The sequence below is a fragment of the Lissotriton vulgaris genome, chromosome 3_1, assembly GCF_964263255.1.
Source record: "Lissotriton vulgaris chromosome 3_1, aLisVul1.2, whole genome shotgun sequence".
In the NCBI taxonomy this organism is placed as follows: Eukaryota; Metazoa; Chordata; class Amphibia; order Caudata; family Salamandridae; genus Lissotriton; species Lissotriton vulgaris.
In genome coordinates this window covers 368,430,309-368,454,114 of record NC_141689.1, presented here as the reverse complement: position 1 = coordinate 368,454,114, position 23,806 = coordinate 368,430,309, and the positions used below count along the sequence as shown (strand labels likewise).

Sequence of the window (23,806 nt, the reverse complement as noted above, 5' to 3'; positions counted from 1 at the left end):
CATACTTCTCGCTGCACGATCCCTACACAATCCCTATAGTGGGGGTAAGTCTTCTGTCATGTGCAACCGAGGTAACCGTAAGCAAGCAGGTGTCCTGCCGTCCACAGGCGCGACCCGGCAGAGGATAGTCACTGGTTCTTCTTTCCACCGTGACTCACGCTGTGCTCAGCTCCGGGTATTCGCCAAGTATACTGCAGCCATTTTGTCTCAGCCTCACAATCCAAGCCCAGACACACGTTTAACATGCTTACTGACCACATCAGCAGTTATTTTCTTCTCAGCAAGGCTAGTGCAGATTACCACACTGTCGGGGCTGCACTCTCTGCTTGTCCCAGCGGGCTTCTATGTCAGGATTATGGTGGATTGTGTCCGCGGGCTTCAGGAGCCCCACCAAAGTGCGGCCATCTTGCTAGCTGCCTCTCTAGCACCCCCCAATCTCCCTCTATCTTTCATTTCTCTTTCCCAGCTGTTCCCCTTCCTAACACACCTTCTTTTGCGTGGCCACAACAAACTTCTGAGATGTAATAGCACACTGAGTTGGTGGTGACTGGAGTTGGACATAAACTGAGCATTGCACTGATCAAGAGGATTGCTGACACAAACAAAAAGTACATTATAAAATCCTTACGGCTGTCAGCTGAAGCCAGGATTTACGCGTTAATGCTTGGTCATGGCAGTATCCATGCACTGCTAAATTAGATGAGTCAGCAGTCATCCTGATTACTTATTTGGAGATCAGCATTTCTTGATGTAGCATCTCCTTGAAATATCTGTCCTCACAGAGGCACTTTATTTGAGAACTGTTGAAGTCTCATACCTGCCTAGGAAGGTAATGGCAGCCTTCACTTTGGTGGCAAAATATTTTGTTACACACCAGTTCAGAACTTTGCTGTTGTTCTCCAGGGTTATTGTGGCAATGGGAATTGTGACATGGTTATTTCCTGGTTGCCAAAACAATCAAGGAATCTGGCTGTGGATCAACATGTAAAAAGATAGAATCTTACTGCAGTGGCTGGCATTGCTTCCGCAGTCTGGCTGGAGCCAACTAAGCTGAAGTTGGTGATAGTAATAAGTTGGACTGCTAGTTCTAAGGCCCCAGACACCAGTGGAAAACGTGCTCTTGATGTAGATGGGTGATGACGAGTCTCAAAGATGACAGAGGTGGGTGATGGAGGAACAACATCAGTAAATTGAGTTTTGATGCTCCTCTAACCAAAATGTTATTGCTGTCACAAACAGGTTGCATTAGGGACAATGAGACTCTATCAAAGTTGAAGAATATCTTTGGAATAAGGTAAAAAGGAAGACCTATAAGTTCTTGAGGTAGGATTTTTAAGAGATGTAGGAGATCTTCAGGAATGTCTTGGATGATGTGATCAAGATCATCTAAAATTGAATCTGTGTGGTCTTCATGACCTTTTAAGAGTGAGAGGTTTATAAAAACCTGTCAATCCTGAGCAGCTGGAAGAGTAGGAAGAGGCAGAGGCTAAACAAGCATCTGAGTAGCAGCTGGAGCTGTAGTTGTTGGTAAAGGTAGCAGAGGTTGAGGAAATCTCCACCACTGATGTAACTCTGTGGGTAGGTGAATGTGCCCTTGAGCTCTCAGAGTCAGAAATGACAGAACAGTTATCAGTTTAAAATTACAGACCTAGTCAACACAAAAGGTATTAATGTAAAAATAAAGTCCTGTCAGGAATCGAAAAACACTTCTTCTTTCAAAATATGTTCAATGAACCACAAAGTTTTAAATACTGAAAGGATTACAGTTGGAAACCAGTAAAAAACAATGTAGAGCTCAGAGCTCTAATATCCTGTTTCTAGAAGCTCAAAATTAGAAACTGCCTTAACGGCCACTGACAGGGCATGATGGGATAACAATGGGGTGCGTTTCCCTAAAGGAGTAGTGACAGTTTTCATTAGGGTTTGCAGCTCATATGTCAACACTACTCTACTCTCCTTCCTGTTGTATTTTTAAACGTTTTGCAAGTTAGTTTTTCCTGTCACAATCCTTATTATAGTTACTTTTTCTGACCTAGAATTGGCTTTTAAAGATATGAACTTCTTGGTCTGCCTGAAATGAATACAGAGGGGACTTATGTGACCCACTACCAGAAGATGATAGTGTCAGCTCAGACGAGGAGGGGGAGGGGGACTAGATAGAGAATGGTAGGGATTAAGGACAGAGTAGGGAACATTGTGACGTATCACTTGATGATTACGTATTTATATCGCGCATGGCTACCCGAAGGCATCCCAGCGCTTTAGACAACGTTCATTCAACCAAAGCTAGACAAACAGCAGAGTTTTCAGCATCTTCCTGAAACTAAGATGGTTGCTTTCCATTCGGATGTAGGGTGGAAGATTGTTCTAAAGTTTTGAGGCCTGTAGGGAGAAGCGTCGACCACCCATACGCACTCTCCCTATTTTAGGGATTGTCAAGAGATTTTTATTAGAGGATCTTAATTCCCGACCAGGGGAGTACGGGCAGAATAATGATTGCATCAATGCGGGTGCTGTTTTATGAACTACTTTATGGACCGTGACCAGAGCTTTAAATTCGATCCTCTGTTGCACTGGAAGCCAGTGCAACTGGCGGAGTGCGGGTTTGGTCGATGTTCTCCGTGGGATGTTCAACAACATACGAGCAGCGCAATTCTGTGCAGTCTGCAGTATCTTGATTGTCCCTTGAGGGGCACCTAGATATAATGCATTAGAGTAATCTAGGCGTGATAAGATCAGCGCCTGAACTAGGATCCTTCTGGCTTTGAAGGGGAGGAGAATGATAATTTTCCTCAGAAGCCTCATGAGTGCATAGCATGTGGCAGCTACCTTCCGGGCCTGTACTGAGAAGTTCAGAGCTGGGTCCATCCACACCCCAAGGCTCCTTATTTGGGTCTTGGGCTTGGGTGGTTGGCCCAGGCTGTCCGGCCACCATTCCTCTACTGTGGTGGGTGCCTTGTATCCCAACATCATCACCTCAGTTTTTGCCCCATTAAGTTTTAGGAAGGATTCATCCATCCATTCCCGACCTTTATTGAGGCAAATGGAGAGGTTCTCAAAGGGGGCATCATGCGTGGTTAATGAGATAATCAATTGTGTGTCGTCTGCGTATGTGACAAGTTGTACTCCCCAGGGAAGCACCACCTCAGCCAAAGGCCTCATATAAATATTAAATACGGTGGGGCTGAGGGACGAACCCTGGGGAACACCGCAGGTAAGACACATTTGGGGGGAGGAAGCCTCGTTTTCAAAGACCACAAAGGTCCTATCAGACAGGAAGGAATGCAGCGACTGTAGTGCGCGGCCCGAGACACCAACTTCCTCAAGCCTGTGAAGCAGGATGGAGTGGTTCACGGTGTCGAAGGCCGCGCTCAGGTCTAATAGTAGTATGGCCGCATGGTTACCATTGTCTACGATCTTCCTTGCTTCCTCAACCACTGCAATGAGAGCTGTTTCAGTGCCCTGGTTTCTCCTAGCCCCTGTCTGAGTGGCATGAAAGGAATTGTTATCCTCCAGAAAAGTAGCCAATAGAGAATTGACATATTTCTCCGTGAGTTTACTGATAGTGGGCAAAAGAGAGATGGGACGATAATTTGCCCAATCTTCAGGGTTACGGTTGGGTTTCTTCAGCAGGGCCTTAACTTTAGCCTGTTTCCAAGTAGACGGAACCAGGCCTGAGGCCAGAGAGGCATTGATCACCTCCTGAATAACTGGAGACACAGTGTCTGATACAAGGTTTAATATGGTAGGGGGTGCAGGATCATTCGGGGAGCCTGATTTTAAATTACTTAGAAGACGCTGAGTGGTAGGAAGGTCTATCGGATCAAATTCCTTCAGATGGGTCAGAGCCATGTGGGATGGAGAGGGAAATTCAATAAGAGTATTTTGGAAGGATGAATATATGATGGCCACTTTAGTGAAAAAGAATTTTGCCAGTTCCTCACAACGCACCTGTGCGAGTCCTGGGTCTTCAATGGGGGAAGGAGGGGTGACCAAGGATTTAAAGATTTTAAAAATTTCTCTTGGAGAGTTGGCGGCTGTACTAATTTTTGTCTGAAAGTAATTGGATTGGGGGATTTTAATCTCCTTTTTATACTTTTTCAAGGCAAGTTTGTAATTGGCCTTATCGGTTTCAGAGTAGTGTTTTCTCCACTGTCTTTCCTGTTGTTTACATACTAACTTCAATAGTTTCAAGTCGGGCGTGTACCAGGCTTTCTTATTCTCCCCACTTCTATGAGACAATTCAGTCTTAGGAAGAGCTAGGTCCAAGGAGGCCTCTACCCACTGAGTAAAAGACATATCAGCTTGCAGAGGGTCATTGGAAATTTTGGGTGAGGTTAAGGTCCCAGGTTTCTATTGGGAGTTTAGACCAGACCCGACAAAACTTTTTCGCGAGTGTAGATTGTTCAGCTTGCTTCTGAGAGGGCATGGACAACAGTAATACTTAACACAGAATATTTCAAACCTCCGTCCCCATGTACCTAAATACTTAAACTGTGTGTTACCATTGATGTAGTGCCAACCAACGTGATAATTTGCTATCTTGAACCTAAGTTGCAAGTTGAAAAACAAAAAGAAAAAAATGAAAAGAAAACTCTAGACCTATGTCTTATCTGCAATACAAACTGGATACTATCGAGTGCACTTAGTGATTTGACGCCGCCGGACCCCAGGGTTGTCGGCTAAAAGGCTGTGTATTATTTTGGAAGTTTTGGTGAAAAGCTGCAGATGACGCGGCCGGCCCCAGAGGTTCTAGGCCTTATGCTGTGTCTTTAAATGAGTGTACAATAAAGGTCTTTAAAAAAAAAAAAAAGAAGATATGAGTTTCTTCTCCAGACGTCGCTTGATAGTCTGACCAGAGAAAGGATTTGTAAAGGAATCAATGGAAGGTTACAGAAACAAAGTAACAATAAGGAAAGCTTGAGGCTCTATCTCAATAGTTTAGAAATTATGAGGTATATATATCTATATATATATATATATATATATATATATATATATATATATATATATATATATATCCGTAACTCCAATCCACCTCCTGCCGCTCCACTTCACTCCGGGTGCCTCCTCAACGCGCGGTGGGGCGCGTAATATATTGTCAACACACAGTTTCCATCCGTGAAACTGCTACGCAAATAAGGACACTCCAGCCCAGTTTCTCGATCTCCGCTTTCAAGTTTATTTCCTGCGCACACACACAGTTAACAAGCAAACGCGTTTCGGCGTTGCCGCCTTCGTCAGTGCTCGCCAACGGAGCCATTTTTTGGGGTTTAAATAAAGTTAACATTCAAAACATCACATGTTAAAATAATAAACATAAAAGAGGCACACTAAATTCATTCGCGTTTGGCAGCCATCTTTGAATGGTTAAATCACCATTTACAATCTAATATTCTGCTAAGGCTATATCCTCATTATCTAGAATTGCATTATTTTATACAGCGCATTTTGATCTTTGCTTTAAAGCAAAGATTCAAATGATGGAAATCAATCAAAATGCGCTGTATAAAATAATGCAATTCTAGATAATGAGGATATAGCCTTAGCAGAATATTAGATTGTAAATGGTGATTTAACCATTCAAAGATGGCTGCCAAACGCGAATGAATTTAGTGTGCCTCTTTTATGTTTATTATTTTAACATGTGATGTTTTGAATGATAACTTTATTTAAACCCCAAAAAATGGCTCCGTTGGCGAGCACTGACGAAGGCGGCAACGCTGAAACGCGTTTGCTTGTTAACTGTGTGTGTGCGCAGGAAATAAACTTGAAAGCGGAGATCGAGAAACTGGGCTGGAGTGTCCTTATTTGCGTAGCAGTTTCACGGATGGAAACTGTGTGTTGACAATATATATATATATATATATATATATATATATATATATATATATATATATATAAGTCAGAAAACTGGTGTAATCCTATTTGTAGAAACCAGAGTCGAGGCCCCAATTGTGTTCTCAGTGCTCAAGGTTTATTTGGCAAAAAGATAAACAGCCCCAACGCGTTTCGAGGTAAGCCTACCTCTTGGTCACGGGTGGGCTTACCTCGAAACGCGTTGGGGCTGTTTATCTTTTTGCCAAATAAACCTTGAGCACTGAGAACACAATTGGGGCCTCGACTCTGGTTTCTACAAATAGGATTACACCAGTTTTCTGACTTATTTAAGGATTGGCGATCCTGTCGAGCGCCCTCCGTGCAAGAGGCAGAAGCACGCCGCTTTTTCATGTTGTATATATATATATATATATATATATATATATATATATATATATATATATATATATATATATATATATATATATATATATATATATATATATATATATATATATATATATATATCGAACTTCCTTGTAGCTCAATTTGAAATCCTATGAAAAGCCACCAGATAATCAATAGTGGAGTTTCTTGATGGAATTGAATCAGAATCCGGCAAAGAAATCATGTAAACCAGATGACAACCTAGATGAAGATCCTTAACCTAGACCAAAGATCTTCACAATATTTCTCTCATTGGACCTGGTAGAAACCACTACTTTTGCCAAGAGGGGCATGTTCTCTTCCTTACATCTCTTACAGGAAGATGGAAGACTATCTCTAGACTTGCGTCAATGTTCAAACAGAGACCTCATGTCATGCCGGTGTAGCTGGCAAATAGGCCTTTACAATGGAGAAGTAGCTGAGACCTTCAAGGAAGGCTGTTGTGGCAGAATCCTGTAAGAGGAGCTTGAGGCTGCAAGGGGACTGGATTGATCATACCCCTTGAGAAGCGATCAGCAAATCTGCAGAATATGGAGAAGGTGGTAAAGTTGGAACTGTCCCCTTCTAGGTTTCCCTTGTGTAAGTGGACCAAGTTCTCACCAACAAAGGGAAAATTGTTTAGAGATGGGGAGGTCCTCCAATGTCTAAATATCTCTCAACATCAAAAAGGTGCCTCAATATCGATTCAGAGCACTTTGAGCCCATCGATGCTAAAATAGGAGTATGTCTCGATGTTGAATTGTTTAGAAAGACCATTTGACTCCCAAGGTTAAGCACCTTGACATGGGACATGTCAACATTAACCAGGATTAGGAATGCAGGTGAAGACAAGTAGCTGCCCATTCACCTCAAGAAGTGGCGGAAGTGACAGCGCTAGAGGAAGAGAAGGTTAAATGGGGGCCGCTCCCCCATGAAGCAGAAGCAGCAAGTGATGCACTACACCCATTGTCCCTTTTTTACCACTGAGACAGACCTCTTCCCTCTCCCTCAGCATCCTGACATATTTTGACAACTCCTACAGTCTTTAATAGAATGGGTGTAAGAAAGATGCACTACAGAGACATCACAGTCATAATTCCATGACTATTCTTCCTCAAGTTGAGCATTTATCAAATATTCACGTGCAAACCAAGACATAAAGGTAAATGGGGGAGGGGCAGAACGGAGTGATAAAATGTCAATTATTGTGAGGTAAATAGCATGAAAAACCTTTTGTGTCAATAGCCAGTATTAAAAATGATTTGATAATAATAACTCAATTTCCTATCAAGTGCTTTCTGCTTTAAGCTTATATAAGCATTGGTGGTGTGAATACTCACTGACTCATTAATCTTTTTTCAGAGAAGAACGTACTTCCATCCAGATGCCCTGTCTAACAATGACCAGCATGACGTTCAAACTCTAATCCAGTGGCTCCAGTCCAGTAAGTACAACCTAACATTTCTACTACAAGGTCTAAGCCAGCAAAGTATTCAGAAGTTTTTGTGTGTACTTTAGCATTTTTTTCTTGTGCCTTTAGCCACTACTTTCCAGTGGGTATTATTATTCTGTAACCCTTCCTCTAGCCCATGAAAGCCACTCATTGAACTATAATTTTTTCTGTCTGTATACTTCCTCCTGTCTTCAGTCACAGGCAATTATATCCATGACAAAAGTTACATGTTATCCCTGATTGGGTTGGTTTGCAAATGGCTATAATATCAATTAAAAAAATCAAATCAAAAATACTTTATTCGGTTATAGAAATATGTAACCATAAAAGCACATACAATTTAAACATACATTACAAATATACCATTAAAATGCATTAAAAATGAGAAACATCATAAAACTAAATCACATTATAATTGATTTTCTCAATCTAAAAACACTTTAAAAAGACCGAAACTGAAAATACAACTACAATTGTCTCTAATTGCTGAAGTACCAAAAGAGCAGGGTGGCAGAGCCTCATTCCTGATTCTTTTAGGATAGGGACGATCCATTTTTTCCTTGGGAAGGAATCAAATTTACAAAAGAATAACACGTGTATCGTAGACTGATAAGAGGTGTAATCACAAGGGCATTTGCAAAGCTGTTTTGTCCAATCATTAACTACAGGGAAACTAATTAATCTGAGTAGGGAACCCATGCGAAACCGCGTTAGCAAAAATTGGTCATAATCTTTCATTGGCGGGCGTAAATATGGCTGACGACAGAAGGTAGTTAAAGTAAGATTGTGTGCCTGAACTGAGATTTCATTTAGTTCGGCACACTGTCTTTGTCCGGCCAGGAAGTTCAGACAAATAGACTTATGATTTTTTTCTTGTCATTTCAGCCATAGTAGATGGTTTGTCGTAAAATTCATGTAGACCTAAATTAATGAAAAAATGTTTTACATATGACAACCTTGTTGCCTCATCCAGGCCCATACTATCTACTACAACTCCCCTATTATAATGTGTCTCCTCAGTGACCCATATCCTGTGCCATAAGAGGACCGGTTGAGTCTTTATAATATCTTCAATATAAGTCAGTCCTAGTTCCGTATGGCATACAAAAGAGGAGGTACTATTGGGGACCATCAATAGAAATTTTAAGAACATATTTTCAACTACCTGGATTGAGCCCACGTCTGCATAACCCCATATGCCTGCACCATATGTAGCAACGCTAACACATTTCACCTTATAGATTTCCATTAGTTCCACAGAGGGTTGTCTACCAAGTCTCCAGCTGAAGTTGGAAAGAGCGGACAAGGTCTTAATGTAAAGTAACCTCCTTGCTCTTACTGCCTGCACCCAGGACCCTGTACGGTCAAACAGTATCCCCAGATAAGAAAAAATCTTTGTGGTATTTATCCGCTTATGATCGATAAAAATAGATTTCTTCTTTAAACATCCTGGCCCACAGTTCATTACATATGTTTTTGAAGCATTTATAATAAGACCTCTATCTAACATGTAGGTTTCAAAGCTGGAAACTACCTTTTGCAGTCCCAGCAGGGTATGCGCCTTTAATACCGCGTCGTCCGCGTATAATAATGAGGGCATGAACTGCTTTCTAGCCTGGGGTAGATCTTTACAATCTTGAACTAATACTTTTTCGACACTATTTATGTACAGGGTAAAAAGAAAGGGTGCAAGAGCACACCCTTGCCTGACACCTCATTTAACTTCAAAGTGACTTGTGCATTCCCCTCCTATCCCAAACCGTACCTGTGCCCTTACCCCTAAATAAAACTCTCTAATAAAAGAAATTAAAAAAGAAGCAATACCCATTTCTTTTAAAGTAAGCCACAATTTGCTGTGATTTACACAATCAAAGGCCGAAGATAAATCGACAAAGGCCAAATATAAGGGCCCCTTTTTAGCCTTGGTATATTTATTCAATAACATATTTAAATTTCGACCCTGCTCTATGGTACCTAGTTTTTTGCGAAAACCAAACTGTAGGTCGCTAATCACTGACTGTTCTTCTGCCCAGTCTTGTAACCTGTTCAATATGACTCAGACTACAATTTTTACAGTCGAATCTAATAGTGATATGGGTCGGTAACATGCCAGATCGTTTCTGTCCCCTTTTTTTAAATTGGTACGAGAATAGACTCATACCATGTAGTGATGAAGCCAGTTGAGATTGAGGCATTGAATATTTGAGTGAGTAAGGGGCCCCATAGAGCGATGTTGGTTTTAAAAACATTAACTGGGACAATATCCGGCCCGCCGCCTTCTCTCCCGAACTTGACGCAATCGCTAGATTAACCTGACTAAGCTTGAATAGTGTGACATTCCCTTTGTCACTAAGTCACAAACCTCGATCCTCCCTGGCAACTAGATTTATTATATCCGGAATACCTTCGGTAATCACAGTCTCAGGTAATTGGAAAGTTGTTACATCATAGAAAAGTTAAAAAAATTCGATACACCTATTCTCGGTGATAGCGACCTCAATTGTTGATGCCACCCTATCATTAAGGAATGGCTCATTAACAGCCCTCCAGAATGCATAGGGATCTTTAGCAATTGATGCTTCATGGAGTTCTGTCCAGGCCTCAGTTTGTCCTTTCTATCTTTTAGGGCCCGTTTATATTCTTTCCGTGCCCTTCTAATTTTATCTCTATCTTCAAGTTTACCATGCAGAGCATGTTTTACATTTCTCTGGGTCCTAGTACAGTTTGAGTCAAACCAAGCCTTCCTCCCTTTGCAGTTATACTTATGCTTTTTACTGATGGCAAGAGCCTTTTTTATATAATCTGTAATTACGGTAAAATTATCAATAGCATCCTTAGGTGGGGCATTTTCCTCCAGGCATAACATAATTGCATCCTTACAGTTAGTTACCACCCCAACCATGAAGTCTGAGGGCATCACCTTCTCCCAACTCAGACTATAACCATTCTGTTTAGTTAAGGCGATATTTTCCAGAATAGTATTTGGGCTATTAACTTTACCTACCGTATGTTCAAATAGTGTTATTCCTACACTCTGCGGGAAGTAGTCGCTCAACGTGATTTGATGTTGGGTAAAGTCTTCCACAATAGACCAATAGCGATTAGAGACCAAAATGAAGTCTATTATGGAGCCAGATCCATGCCCATTAAATGTAGGGTCCAGAGGCACCGGGGGACTGCTGAGGGTATTAGCAAAACCCAGGTTGAGCTCAAATTCGAATTCGTTTAAACATTCTCCATATGATGTATGAGGGAAATGTGGGAGAAAAATCTCCATATCGTAGGATAAACCACAGTTCCCATTATCCGAATGTTGGCAGAGGGCCTTGTTGAAATCCCCAGCGTAATCATATCTTTGTTCCCCAAATCCTGCAACTTATACAGATGTCCACATATAGCCTTCAGAATACCATCTCGTAGATCATGAGGAATGTTATTGCAATAATTCACAAGTAATACTAAACAGTTGATATCAACCTTCAAGCTGATAATTTGATAGAAACTGTCCTCCCATACCAGGTCTACTTTTCCAAATGTAACTAAGGTGGTCATTATGATGGCGGATTCCCCGCATACTCCAGGCCGGCGGAAGCCACCGCCGGCCCGGAGTATGCGGGGAATCCGCCGAGGAGGCCTGAAAGACCCACCGCCAAATTAGGATGGCTGGTGGGTCTGACAATCTGTCCTCCACTTTTCCGCCGTGGTCGGAAGGCGGCCACGGCGGAAAAGCACTAACATGGCTGGCGGTGTCTATCAGACACCGCCAGCCATATTAGGATGTAGGGAATGAAATGCTTTTCCGCGGCGGCTTTTCCGCCGTGGAAAAGCATACGGACATTCACTTTGGAGGCCCGTGAAGGTTGCGTGGGGGGTGCACATGGGGGGTACCTATGGTACCCCCTGCCTTTGCGCGCACGAAGCGGCAGGCACCACGCAGTGCCTGCCGCTTTGTGCATGCAAATGCACTGCTTTCATTTTTTACATTGCGGCGGGTGCTGCTTCAAGCAGCACCCGCCGCAATGTAAAACATACAGGATGTGACCGCCAGGGTGGCGGTCACATCCTAATTGCCATGGAGGGACCGCCGCTGCCCATGCGGACGGTGCCTCCTACTCAGGGGTGGCGGACGGACGCAAGTCCGTCCGCCATCCTAATCGACCCCTATATTAGAAATGTACGTAACCCCCCCCCCCCCCTTTGCTCTACCATAATCGGAGGCTGTCGCATTGGTATGAAGAGTTCTTTAACCATTATTGTGTATTGGTTCTGTCAACCATGTTTCTTGAAGGCTAAAAACATTGAATTGCTGAATAAATTGGTACCATATTACATTATTCACTTTTGATTTTAGGCCAGCAGTGTTCCAAAACATAAAATTACATCTACCCTTCCCTATAGGGGCTCTCATAGATGCTATACTTTCTGCATTACTCAAGCCAGGAGTGATATCCCTGAATGGCAAGTGTGCGACATCAGCTATAACAGATTTCTCTAATATGACCCTAAATGGTTGGTCATCTTCCACCGTATACACCGGTACTTCATTATCATGTATTTCCATAGCTCCACTAGCTCCTTCATCAACATCAACCATAAAATTCATTGGTATTTGATCTATACAAAAAGCACTTGATTTTTTGGGGACTTCCCTCAGACAGGCATTCTCAAATGTTTTTGGAACTTCCCTCAGGCTGACATACTCAGACCCAATTTGTCAATCTACTTCTTCCAGATTCTGCAAAATATGAAAACGATTAGAAGTGGCTATACCATAACCTAAACTGGGTAAAGTCCACAGAGTAACTTTTCTCTGTGTCCCGAAGCCAAAAAGACTAGGTTTATAAAAATAACCTAATGGGACAATATTAATATGATCTCAGCTAATTGGAATATTATATACCCTGCATAAAATTGCCTTGATCAAATGAGGGGTTTTAAAATTCAAGATTACACAATCTCCCTCATGATCTTTAGGTCCCCTTCCTATCCAACCCACCCTTCTAGCCATTTTAAATTCATTGAACAGGTTATCTATTAGGCACGTTCTGGATCCCAACCAGCATAACGATTTGTTTCTTAGACTTTCCCATGACTCATCAGACCCTTTATGGAGCCTTGGGGCATTGGTTAGGACCACAACATACGGAGTTACAGCCGGGGGAAGATCTATATACGGCACTACTTTCTCAAACTCCAGACCTCTCAGAGCATCTACCATTCTAGGCCCGCTATGCCTCTCATGTTGATTAATATCACGCCCATTAAGGGCAGTTAGTCTAGTACTAGTCACCATGTCCCAGTCCTATTTCCAGTTTTGCATAGTGGATTTTGGGTATGAGTTTGTACGTTTTTGCCCGGATCTGGAGTAATATTATCTGTTACGTGATAAAATAACCTTGGCTATGAGATTTAATCAGTACTTCTTCTATGGCTCCCAATCTTACGCTTAATTTTCCAAAAAGGTCCCTAAGAAAAGTATCTAGCGCTTCTAATTTATTTTTTTACATTTAATACTTCATTCTGCAACCGAGCGTCTGGCCTGACTAAGACTTTCTCCTTCCCACTTGGTTTATTTTGTGCCAATGTCCTGCCCTTTTTTGTTACTTTTGTTTGTGGTAGGGTTACTGCAGCCACATCCTTTATAGTGTGTTCCTTGTGCTGCTTTTGGAAATTATAGGGATTTGGGGATCGCTTCGGGGGGGGGGGGGGTGAGGAAGGGGGGGCTGAGGGTCACTCTTTGAGTCAGTACAATCAATATGGTCGGAGATGTTGACCACGCAGCCATTTCTAGCATCAGATCCAGCTGTACTACCCAATTTTCCAATTGGGGATCCAGTAATATTTTTTGTTTATTAGTAATATTAATGGGTACAATAGGGCCCTCTATACTATTGGATTTATCTGAGGTCATAGCCTCTTCCACATTTGATATTTGTTTTTCAATAGCACCCATTGCACCAGTAAGATAATTCATTAACAATAGACAGGGCCCTTCCCGTTTTCCCTGCTTCTTTTTAGGCAAAGCACTTGCTGTTTTTCGTTTCCCCATATTGGATTTAGTGTACACAATCAGGATCTTTTACAATGAATACCGCCAACAAGTAAGTGCCACACAAGCCCACTGAAGCCCAATCAAGTCTAAAGTCCCTTACAAATACCAAAGACTTTCAGTGGAGTCCCCCTTCGATCGTAATACTAGGATGGAAGCAAGCAAGAGCCGTGGCCCAGCCAGCCTCTTTCAGCCGCTGACGGGCGCGGGCGGGCCGGCCCTTAGCCTGGGCAGTGCCTGCGCGCGTCCTGCGCTGCGGGAGCCCTGCGGCGGATTTATAGTGCCTCCTGATGCTGAGTATTGACGCGCCTGTGAAGCGCCCTGGGGACTCTGGGAAATGGAGTCCCGGGCGCAGAGTTCGAGCGTTGCAGTCCCCCACGGACTGCTTTGGAGCAGGGCAGCAATCAGGCGTGCAGCAGGAAAGCTGGATTGGGACCCTATAATAGCAATCATTTCCTGATGTCTCCCAAATCATTCATGACAATTTATTCTGCAGCTCATAGCTACCTATTTTTCCAGGGTGAAGGATAAACTACAAGAGTTTGCTCATCAAGCGAAGGTGCATTTTAGACCAAGCAGGTACTCCTAGGAATGACGTACACCCAGTTACGTGCACAATTGTGACAATGTTTTAATGATCATTAGAAGAACGCAGTTATTCTGTATGTCATAAACACTTAAGCTCTCATTAGGATGAGCTCAGCAGTAGGTGCCAAAATACCGGTTGTCTAAAATCTCTGATTACAGTTGGCATCCCCTCACATAAAACCAGTGTTAGACCTGTCTGGCCTTGTGCGTAGCCCCTCCTATTATTTATTTATTTTGTCCCCTTTTTGCCCCTCATACTCTTCTCATCTTTTTGTGTCCACTAGATTTTTATGGTGATGGCCTGGGGGATAGATGCTCTTTTGCCCTCATAGTTTTTCACCTTAGGCCTAAGTGCCTTTCCTGACAGGAATTCATTCAGATCTACAAAATGGTGGTTTTCAACTGTCACAATTGTCACACCTGAGATCTGACCCATAGGATAGAATAGGGCATTCCAGAACCTTCTGGTCCCTTCTGGACCTCTGAGGGTCAGCCTATATAAGGCGGAATGCTGGGCAGCCATTTTGTCTTGCCAGAGAGAGTCAGCTGGAGGACAGGCTGTAGCTTAAGGTGGGGGTAGGATAGCCAAAGGGTTGACCTCCCAATTTAGGGACGCTTCCTTATTGATTCACCACCCTTCTTTCCTTGTGGTTACTTGACTTGTCCCCGCGGCGTGGGATTCCTGGAGACCCTGGGCACCTGATCAACCCCTAGTCTAGAAGTAAGGGGTATGAGTGGTTGAGGGTGACTGTATTGCTGAGGAGCACAGTCTATTGTCCAGTTGGGAAGCCTCGGTGAAACTCTGGCAGTGTTTTGCCAAGAAGAGGGAAGGGTTAATGCTGAGGGTTCGTTTATTGTGACCCCCTCGATTGGCTCCTTAAATGGACTGAGCACGTACTTGCCTTCGATCCCCCCTCTATCAAATACCCAAGCAGAGTCTTCCCCCCTCATACCTTCGTTGTCAGGCTGCTGGTGAGGATAGCGGCTCATCAAGGGAGAAGAAGCAGGGACTCTGCAGTAAGGGCGGAGATCGCGAGTAGCGTGAACGAGCAGGAGAGGCGATCTCAGCCTTCCCTGGATCAGAGTGAGTTAGGCATAGGCTTTAGCTGAGGAAAGCATCCCCATGAGTGGCGCAGCTCTGGTGTGACAGCCACTGGTCCCGGAGTGGGCGGAGCGGAAGAAGAAGAGCCGTCGGAATAGACCGGGCTCGGGTGTGGAGACACTACACACCCGCGCATGCCTGGTTGAGCCGACTGTCTTCGTGAGGCGGAGCCGGCCGGAGAAGAGGAAACGGGAGATCAGAATCTGCTCTCGTCAGCTGTGGTGAGCCCTTCGCCCCCGCGCCAGCTCTGGAATTGAGTGAGTGGTCAGGCGGGGGAGCGAGCAGCAGTTTCCGGCACACGGAGAGATCCTTTCCACCATCCTCCCCGCGCCAGCGCTGACAGTGAGCGGCTGGTCGGGCGGGAGGAAGCAGATCAAGTGCCAGAGGTTACCGGCTGGGACTTCTGTCGTGGTCTCCCTTTCCGCTGGGCGATCGGAGACTTTGGCCTTGCGGGCCCAACTATAAGTAAGGAGTGCGTGGTGGGGGAAGACTGAGACTCAGAGCTATAACGAAGAGGGACTGAGGAGCGGTTCCTCCCAGAAGGTCTCATTGTGTGGGGAAATTCAGACCTTGTGCTATTAAAACTTCCCCAGGTACCCCGTTCGCTCCCCATACTGAGTCCTGGAAGGTGGTAATTGACGTGGTGAAGTAATCCTTGTGTTTTCAGGTCCAGAGGAGAGCGGCTACAGAACCATGATCTGGGGGTAGTACAATCTGTTGAAGTATGGCTAAAAGTACCGTCTGTCAGGGAAAAGTGTAAAGTCCTCATAAGAGTTACAGGTGCATATGTTATTCTAGGATAATCACTGATATCCTTCTCTAGCTGCATATACTGTTGGAAAGGTGGGGTGAGACTAGTATTGTACCTTGATGTACCTTGATGTAAATGTACTGAGAAGAATAAGTTGGAGTTGTAAAGTGTGATACATTACTCAAAGTGAAACCGATTAAGGAGAAATACTGGTGTAAAAGAGATAAAGAAAAACAAACCTATTTTTATAAATCAAGCCATATTTTTCCAAAACATTGGTGTAGCGTCATTTTTGAGTGGAATTTCTTTGAGTTACTGCTGGGTGGTTGGCAACCTTTACACATGTGCCTCTGTTTAGTGACTGTCTTACCCTAGGCCAGGCTACCCTAGGTGACCTGACATTTCTAGGTCCAACAAGTTGGTGTCTAGCGGTGGGATAAAAACTGTGGTTGCGACTACTCTGCAGTAACTGAGTGTAATCCACTATCCTACACCTGGAGTTTTCTCCTGGCGGACTTCCTAATTTTTATTTTTGCTTTTTCCAAATTTATTCCTGGTGGTGGGTGGAGGTAGCTTCCGTTGACCCTTGTACTCTATTCCTTTTGGGTGCGTGTCCTTAAAATTGCCCTTAGCAAAATGGAATTTGCACTGGAAGAACTGGACACTTATTCTGTGGCCCAGCTAAAGGACTTCTGTCAACAAATGGGGGTGTCCTTTAAGCGTGGTGCCAAGAAGGGGGAACTCCAGACTAGTTTGAGGGCTTGGGTGGAAGCACACAGAGATGGGAAGGAGGAGGATGAGGGGACGGACGGGACACGGTCATAGGAGTAGAGGGATTGTTCCAACCAGAGGTGGGAAACCTACTCCCAGGACCAATGACCTACTCTAGGAGGGGCAGTAGTGTCTCCGGAGGAAGCTTGACTGAAGCGGAACTCACAGACAGGAGGGAAAAGAGGCAACTGAAATGGGAATTGGCCAGGTTAGAACAGGAGAGGGAGGAGCGGAGGATGGCTCATGAATTCAAATGAAAAGAGTTAGAACTCCAGGCCTTGCAATTAGGACCCTCTTCTACTCCAAATGGTGGCAGCGAATCTAGAGACCAAACCAGGGATACCCGACCCTACTTGCCTAAGGACATAGTTGCCAGCTATAGTCAGGGGGATGATATAGCCAAATGGTTGGCTGCCTATGAGGTCTCCATAAGAGCCCATGGGATCCAGGAAAAGCACTGGGGGGGTGGGTTGTATAAGTATATGCCTCCTACTGGTCGAGACACCTTGTTAGCTTTAGAACCGGAGGAGCAGACTAACTACCCCACCATGAAGCTAGCATTGATCAGGAAGTTTGGGCTAACCCCAGAAAAGTATCGCCAAAAGTTCAGGGGGAGCCACAAGTTAAGCACCCAGAACTGGGTGGATTTCCTGGATTATGCGAGGAAGGCATTGGAGGGCTGGGTACAGGGCAGTGAGGTGAAGGATTATGAGGGGTTGTATGATCTATTTTTGAAAGAGCATCTACTCGAGAAATTCTTTCCCGAGCTGCGCCAACACCTGGTGGACAGCAAGCTGACCAACCCCCGGAAGCTTGCAGAGGAGGCGGACATCTGGGCAAGTACCCGGGTGTCCTCAAGGGGGACTGGAGGGGATTCCCAAAAGGCCGGACAGGGCGCCCTCAGAAGAAGGAGGGGGGAGATAAAAAGCGGGAGTTCTCTAAAGGTCCCAAAACAATTTCCAGGGAAAGGGAACAGGTTTCACCCCTAAGGCTAACCCGCCCAGAAACCCTCATCCTAGCCAAAGCCAGCAGCCAAGGGTTGTCCACTGCTTCGAGTGTGGTGGTGTTGGACATTATAAGGGAGATGTCAGATGCCCAAAAAGACCACCCCCTCCCACCAGAGGAAAAACCCCGGGAGTAGCTAGTGTAGCGCTCGGGGAGGAGTTGCCCTTACATAAGGGGGGTGAGTGGGCGGGTGTCACCTTAGTGTCCCTGGGAGAACGGGAGATGGTTCCTAAGATCCAGGTGCCCCCAAATACTGCTAAGTATGGGCAATGGATCACCATCAATGGCCAGAGAGGGGAGGCTCTGAGAGATACAGGAGCCAGTATGACTATGGTGAGAAGTCAACTGGTGTCTCCAGAGCAGGTGGTTCCCAATGTACTCCACCCCGCCGCGATGGCTGACGGCAGAATGGGCCACTATCCCGTGGCTGAGGTTCCCTTAGAGTGGAAAGGGGTTGCAGGTTCACTTCGAGTTGCCGTAAGCCCTGCCGTGCCAGTTGATGGTCTGCTGGGGAATGACATGGAGCACAATGCTTGGAGAGAGGTGGAATACCGGACGCACTCCGCGATGCTGGGTACACCTGACTGGGCCTGTGTAAGCACAAGGTCTGCGACTGCCCGGAGAGGGAGTTCGCCTGGGTTGGAGCCTGGAACAATGGCCCAACCCGCTGCCAAAAAGGGACAGACCCGAAGACAGGAGAAGCCTGCTTCGGCTTCCACACCCCATGTGACAGATCGGCGACCTGCGGTGGTGGACCAGGAGTCCGTGGAGGGGGAAGTAGTTTCTCTGGAGGACCTGCCCATCCCTGCTGAGTGGCATGTGGAGGGAGGGCCTACCAGAGAGGAGTTCTGTAAGGGCCAGAAGGAGTGCCCTACCCTTGAGGGACTGAGGTGACAGGCTGAAGCCCAGGCAGCAGGGGACGTTACGGGACACTACCACATTTACTGGGAGGATGGACTCCTCTACAGTGAACCCAAGGTACCCTTACCTGGTTCATCAAGGGCCTTGGTAGTTCCGCAACGGTACCGAACCTTTCTGCTGGAATTGGCTCATGCAATACCCTTGGCAGGACACTTAGGTCAGGACAAGACCTTTGCTCGGCTTGTCCCCCACTTTTACTGGCCTCAGATGAAAGTGGCGTCTAACACCTACTGTCGGACATGTGTATCCGGCCAAGCCAGTGGGAAAACAGGTGTGAAGCTGAAAGCTCCCCTGGAACCACTTCCAGTCGTTAGCACCCCCTTTGAAAGGGTGGGCATCGACATTGTAGGGCTCTTGGATCCACCAACAACAGCTGGTCACAGGTTTATCCTGGTTCTGGTGGATCATGCCACACGGTACCCAGAGGCAATTCCTCTGAGGACTGTCACTGCACCTGTGGTGGCTAAGGCCCTAATGGGGATCTTTACCCGAGTGGGTTTCCCCAAAGAAGTTGTGTCCGACAGGGCGACCAACTTCATGTCAGCGTACATGTGGGCAATGTGGAAGGAGTGTGGAGTGCCCTACCGGTTCACCACTCCCTATCACCCCCAGTCCAATGGACTGGTAGAAAGGTTTAACAAGACCTTGAAGGGCATGATCAGAAGTCTGCCTGAAAGCCTGCGGAGGAAGTGGGACGTCCTCCTACCCTGTTTGCTATTTTCCTACAGGGAAGTGCCACAGAAGGGAGTGGGCTTCAGCCCCTTTGAACTTCTGCATGGGCACCCTGTGCGCGGTCCTCTCAGACTGGTGAAGGATGGATGGGAAAAGTCTCCCAGGAAACCCCCCCAGGATGTGGTGAGCTACATGCTGGCCTTCAGGAGCCAAATGGCGAAGTTGTGGAAGCAAGCTTCTGACAACTTGGAGGCCAGCCAGGCAGTAATGAAGGAGTGGTATGTCCACAACGCTCACCCGGTGGAGTTGGAGCCTGGCCAGAAAGTGTGGGTGATGGAGCCTGGAGAGCTAAGTGCCCTCCAGGATCGCTGGACAGGCCCCTTTGAGGTGTTGGAGAAGAAGGGTAAGGCCACATACCTTGTAGGCCTTAAGACCCCACGAAAGCCCCTACGGGTGCTTCATGCCAACCGACTTAAACCCCACCATGAGAGGCCCGAGGTCATCTTAATGATGGTGACTGATGGGGGGGGAAGAAGCGGAAAGCGAACCTCTCCCAGACTTGTTCTCGTCTCAAGAAAAGGATGGGTCAGTGGATGGAGTGATTCTCTCTCCAACCCTAACTCCTGAACAGCGGGAGGACTGTCGCCAGATACTGGAGCAGTATTCTACGTTGTTCTCCCTTGTCCCGGGAAGGACTCACCTGTGTACCCATGATGTGGACACAGGGGACAGCCCACCAGTGAAGTCTAAGACCTACCGGCTATCAGACAAGGTGAAGGCTAGCATCCACGGTGAGGTTACCAAGATGCTGGAGCTAGGAGTCATTGAACCTTCCAACAGCCCCTGGTCCAGTCCGGTGGTTCTAGTGCCAAAAGCTGCTCCACCAGGCACCACTCCAGAACTGAGGTTCTGTGTGGATTACCGGGGACTGAACTCAGTTACAAAAACTGATGCTCATCCGATCCCTAGGGCGGATGAATTAATTGACCGGCTGGGAGCTGGCCAATATCTTAGTACCTTTGACCTCACTTCAGGGTACTGGCAGATCTCCCTGACAGAAGGAGCAAAGGAAAGGTCAGCCTTCTCCACGCCTGAGGGACACTTCCAATTTTGTGTGATGCCCTTTGGGCTCAAAAATGCCCCTGCCACTTTTCAGCGGCTGGTGAATCAGGTCCTCTCCGGAATGGAGGGTTTCTCCGCTGCTTATCTGGATGACATTGCTGTCTTCAGTAGCAGTTGGGTGGACCATTTGCAACATTTGCAAGCAGTTCTCCAGGCCCTGAAGCAAGCTGGATTGACAATCAAGGCCAGCAAATGTCAGATTGGGCAGGGGTCGGTTGTGTACCTTGGACACTTGGTGGGTAGGGGGACAGTGCAGCCCCTTCAGGCAAAGATTGAGGCAATCATGGCCTGGGAACCCCCCAAGACCCAGACTGAGGTCCGAGCTTTCCTGGGCCTCACAGGCTACTACAGTCGCTTTGTGAAGGGGTATGGCACTATTGTAGCGCCTCTCACAGAGCTCACCTCAAAGAAACAACCTCGACGGGTAGTTTGGACGGAGGCTTGTCAGCAAGCCTTTGAAAAGTTGAAGCAGGCAATGTGTGCAGCACCGGTCCTGAGGGCCCCAGACTTCTCCAAGGAGTTCATTGTCCAGACAGATGCATCAGAACATGGCATTGGGGCAGAGTTATCGCAACTGAATGAAGAGGGCCTGGATCAGCCTGTAGTTTTCCTATCCAGAAGACTGCTTCCCCGGGAACAGAAGTGGAGTGCAATTGAGAGGGAAGCTTTCGCGGTGGTGTGGGCTCTGAAGAAGCTGCGGCCATACCTGTTTGGCTCGCACTTCCTGGTTCAAACTGACCACCGACCCCTTAGTTGGCTGATGCAAATGAAGGGGGAGAAACCCAAGTTGCTGAGATGGTCCATCTCCCTACAGGGGATGGACTTCTGGGTGGAACACCGGCCTGGAGTGGACCACACCAATGCAGACGGTCTCTCTAGGTATTTCCGCCTTAGTGATGAGGACTCCCAAGGGGTTGGGTAGCTCTCCCCACTTTCAGCTGGGGGGGGACGCGTGTTAGACCTGTCTGGCCTTGTGCGTAGCCCCTCCTATTATTTATTTATTTTGTCCCCTTTTTGCCCCTCATACCCTTCTCATCTTTTTGTGTCCACTAGATTTTTATGGTGATGGCCTGGGGGATAGATGCTCTTTTGCCCTCATAGTTTTTCACCTTAGGCCTAAGTGCCTTTCTTGACAGGAATTCATTCAGATCTACAAAATGGTGGTTTTCAACTGTCACAACTGTCACACCTGAGATCTGACCCATAGGATAGAATAGGGCATTCCAGAACCTTCTGGTCCCTTCTGGACCTCTGAGGGTCAGCCTATATAAGGCGGAATGCTGGGCAGCCATTTTGTCTTGCCAGAGAGAGTCAGCTGGAGGACAGGCTGTAGCTTAAGGTGGGGGTAGGATAGCCAAAGGGTTGACCTCCCAGTTTAGGGACACTTCCTTATTGATTCACCACCCTTCCTTCCTTGTGGTTACTTGACTTGACCCCGCTGCGTGGGATTCCTGGAGACCCTGGGCACCTGATCAACCCCTAGCCTAGAAGTAAGGGGTATGAGTGGTTGAGGGTGACTGTATTGCTGAGGAGCACAGTCTATTGTCCAGTTGGGAAGCCTCAGTGAAACTCTGGCAGTGTTTTGCCTAGAAGAGGGAAGGGTTAATGCTGAGGGTTCGTTTATTGTGACCCCCTCGATTGGCTCCTTAAAGGGACTGAGGACGTACTTGCCTTCGATCCCCCCTCTATCATTTACCCAAGCGGAGTCTTCCCCCCTCATACCTGTGGTGTCAGGCTGCTGGTGAGGATAGCGGCTCATCAAGGGAGAAGAAGGCAGGGACTCTGCAGTAAGGGCGGAGATCGCCAGTAGCGTGAACGAGCAGGACAGGCGATCTCAGCCTTCCCTGGATCAGAGTGAGTTAGGCAGAGGCTTTAGCTGAGGAAAGCATCCCCCTGAGCGGCGCAGCTCTGGTGCGACAACCACTGGTCCCGGAGTGGGCGTAGCGGAAGAAGAAGAGCCGTCGGAATAGAGCGGGCTCGGGTGTGGAGACACTACACACCCGCGCATGCCTGGTTGAGCCGACTGTCTTCGTGAGGCGGAGCCGGCCGGGGAAGAGGAAACGGGAGATCAGAATCTGCTCTCGTCAGCTGTGGTGAGCCCTTCGCCCCGCGCCAGCTCTGGAATTGAGTGACTGGTCAGGCGGGGAGCGAGCAGCAGTTTCCGGCACACGGAGAGATCCTTTCCCCCATCCTCCCCGCGCCAGCGCTGACAGTGAGTGGCTGGTCGGGCGGGAGGAAGCAGATCGAGCGCCAGAGGTTACCGGCTGGGACTTCTGTCGTGGTCTCCCTTTCCGCTCGGCGATCGGAGACTTTGGCCTTGCGGGCCCAACTGTAAGTAAGGAGTGCGTGGTGGGGGAAGACTGAGACTCAGAGCTATAACAAAGAGGGACTGAGGAGCGGTTCCTCCCAGAAGGTCTCATTGTGTGGGGAAATTCAGATCTTGTGCTATTAAAACTTCCCCAGGTACCCCGTTCGCTCCCCATACTGAGTCCTGGAAGGTGGTAATTGACGTGGTGAAGTAATCCTTGTGTTTTCAGGTCCAGAGGAGAGCGGCTACAGAACCATGATCTGGGGGTAGTACAATCTGTTGAAGTATGGCTAAAAGTACCTTCTGTCAGGGAAAAGTGTAAAGTCCTCATAAGAGTTACAGGTGCATATGTTATTCTAGGATAATCACTGATATCCTTCTCTAGCTGCATATACTGTTGGAAAGGTGGGGTGAGACTAGTATTGTACCTTGATGTAAATGTACTGAGAAGAATAAGTTGGAGTTGTAAAGTGTGATACATTACTCAAAGTGAAACCGATTAACCCCTTCCATGCTCATGACGAGCTCAGCTCGTCATGGAGTGGCCATTGATTTCAATGGAAATTATATTGAGACCACTGATAATGCCTTAGCACTGAAGGTGTTAAGGAGAAATACTGGTGTAAAAGAGATAAAGAAAAACAAACCTATTTTTATAAATCAAGCCATATTTTTCCAAAACATTGGTGTAGCGTCATTTTGAGTGGAATTGCTTTGAGTTACCGCTGGGTGGTTGGCAACCTTTACACATGCGCCTCTGTTTAGTGACTGTCTTACCCTAGGCCAGGCTACCCTAGGTGACCTGACATTTCTAGGTC

The 23,806-nt window shown here is 46.5% G+C and overlaps 1 protein-coding gene across 1 annotated transcript in view; it reads right to left on the bottom strand.

Annotated features, from left to right (window-relative positions):
* RIMOC1 (RAB7A interacting MON1-CCZ1 complex subunit 1) overlaps positions 1 to 23,806 on the bottom strand; it is a 515,078-nt gene that overhangs the window by 92,245 nt on the left and 399,027 nt on the right. The window lies entirely within an intron of this gene.